This window comes from Crocodylus porosus, unplaced genomic scaffold, assembly GCF_001723895.1.
Source record: "Crocodylus porosus isolate Cpor-Errol unplaced genomic scaffold, CroPor_comp1, whole genome shotgun sequence".
Taxonomy (NCBI): Eukaryota; Metazoa; Chordata; order Crocodylia; family Crocodylidae; genus Crocodylus; species Crocodylus porosus.
The window spans coordinates 42155265-42158298 of NW_017728918.1; positions in this window are offsets into that span (position 1 = coordinate 42155265).

The following is a 3034-nucleotide window of genomic DNA, read 5'->3' on the forward strand; positions in this document are numbered from 1 at the left end:
CCCACAGCCTTCCCGGGGGTCTGGTCCCCCAGATCTGCCCTCAGGATGACAGGAAATGATATGAATTTTCCTTTCAAGTGTTTGAGGTGAAGTTTACCAGAAACCTCTTCACCTAACTCCTTGAAACTTGGCAGCCTCCATGCCTTCAGAAGGGGCTACCATCCCTGCAATTTTCATCTGAATCAGGCATGAAATGACAACGTTTTAGGCATTTTTAGGATTCCCCATTATAGCCTATGGGCGAAACATCAAAACGCTTCAAAACCATGAAACAGTTCCAATGAAATGAAATGGAACAGTGTTTCAAAACAAAATAAAATGATGAAACAAACCGCTCTCCCTTCGAAATGGTGAAATGGAAACTGAAACAAAACAGTGCTGTTTCGCACAGCCCTAGTACTTTAATTATTTGTAGCTTAGTTGCATGACTGAATATCAACCCTGAGTTGGAGGTTAGCATTAATCAGATTAATAAGAGTCTATCTTTGTCTTAATCTAGCAATTCTATTAGTGGTTCAGCATGGAACTTATTTCCATGTTCCATGTGCTGGTGAAGTACTGCCATTCATACTACATTGAATTAGGGAATATACAATAGACAAATTTTGTGTAGAATGGACTCATATGTACCCTTAAGCAAGGCACCACAGAATCATCCATGAATTTTCTCAGTTAGATTATAATGAGAAGGAATGGTCACGGTTAGGGACCTACAAATTCATGATTTTGCAAATTTTCCAAAATCTGGCATTGCCCATGAAATAAGGGTAATGTCCATGAAATTCACTAAATCCATAGGGAAAAAGAAACAAATTGAAAAGAAAATGCCAGCTCCTTAGTGGGAGCCAGCAGCCAGCGAACTGCAGCACCTTGATGGGGGAGGTGGGGCTGCCCACTTGAAGAGCTGCAGGCAGAATGGTTGACACTACCACCCCTCACCACTGATTGGCTGTAAGGGCTGCCTGTCATTGGGCCCCACCCTTCTCTACCATCAGTAGTAAGGGGTGGGGCCACTGGGGCCCCTCAGCCAATCAAAGGTATGGGGAGGGCCTGCCACATTGCATCTAGTGTTCCTTAGATAAACAAAGCTGGGAATGATCTTGAAATGACCCACCAGAGTTCAGGAAATAAATCTATGATGGACTATAGCATGGATAGACAACGTTTTTTGGCCAGATGCTGAAAAAAAATACAGTGCCTACCTTGGAAGGTGCCAGAGTGCCGGCATGCCAGAAAAACAAAACTAGGTCAGAGGGTACATGGCAGGATGCCCTGCTTGTGCCCCTGCCCCCAGCCCTGCTCATGCCCTTGCCCCCTACCCAAAGCCCCTGCCCCCAGTCCAGGCTCCATGGCTATCAGCAGATACCCAGAACCTGGGCTGGCCGCAGCCGGGAGGCTGCAAACAGCTGCTACCTCCCTGCCCTGGCCCCAGCCCTGGTCCTGGCCCCAGGCCCCAGGCCCCGGTCCCAGCCCCAGCTGCCTCTCAGACTCAGCCCGGGCTCCAGGGAGGCAACAGATATCGGCAGTGCTCCCCACTATGCTGCCCTCACCACCACTTCTACAAAGTAGCATGTGGCATGGCAGGGTACAGCAGGAGGCACAGAAAGCTGCCTACTGCTCCAAGCTTCCCAATGCCCTGGCCACACTTCCCCTCCAGGTGTGGGCAGCAGCAATGGGCAAAACTCTGCGTGCTGCCCATGCTGCTCCCATGTACACAAGGGAAGTGAGACCCAGGCAGTGTGGCACTTGCAGCAGCAGGCAGCTTCCCTGTGTGGACCCTCTGCGCGCTGCTGCTCTGGGTCACGCACGCTGCACTCCGGACGGCCCAGGGGAGGGCAGCAGAGCTGGGAGCACAATGTGTGCCAAGGAAAATGGCCTTATGTGCTATGCTTGGCATGTGTGTCAGGGGTTGCCTACTCCTGGACTATAGGCTTATTGTATAGAGCTAAAGAAATATAATGTAGACAGATTAGAAAGAATCCATTGGAGTGCAAAGAAGTGGAGGCCTGGGGAGCATGACTTATGAGGAAAGGCTAAAAGAACTAGGATTATTTATCCTGGAGAAGACTAAAGGGAGATTTCATAGACTCACAAAGTATGGCTGGAAGTAACATCCATAGGTCATCTAGTTCAACCCCCTGCCTCAGGCAAGTTCATCCCTATATAGGCTTCAAATATTTGAATAGCTAAATGGAGAGGATAGAAATGGGCTTTTCTCCATAGTTGTGGCGGTCAGAACTAGGAGCAACGGCCTCAAGCTGCAGCAGAGGAAATATAGGTTGGAGATTAAAAGGAATTAACTGACTATGAGGGCGGCGAAACATTGGAATAGTCTTCTTAGAGCAGTGGTTCTCAACCTATTTAGCATAGTGGGCCACACTTGCAGTTCTCAGTGTGTTATGTGGGTTGCACCCACGCAACTTATTTTCTGTGTATCCATTTAAAAATATTTTAACAGGATGACACATGGGCCAAAGCAGTGTGCTGACTGAGCCGCATACAGGCCACAGGTTGAGAACCACTGATTTAGAGACGTTGTGGAATAACTATTCTTGGACACTTCCAAGACCAGGTTGAATAGACATGGCTAGGATGGTTTAATCAAAAATGATCCTGCCTAACCAGGAGACCTCATGAGGTTCCTTCCAGCCCTTGTTTAATATAATCCTATATTTATATGTCATAATTGCTTAATATTAATACCTCACTGTATTTATATACAAAGTCTGTATCTCTACAGCCTTCATTAACTGGCTGATTTCCTACGTGTATTATGACAAAGTTTTAAAGAAAGTTAGTGGGTACAGATTTGCATATTAGTCTCCAATCCTAATATAGAAAAGGCAGGATTTTTGCTTATGGTCTGCTCATAGTATTATAATCAATCAATAGCGATGTAAAATCCTTTAAAAATAAACAATTTGTAACAGAATTAAGTTGTTGGAAGAACAAAAATCTGTATTCACAAAGGACTTTATTACAGTTCTGCCCACTCACCTTAGCAACAGAAGTAAATGTTAATAATGTGAAAAAT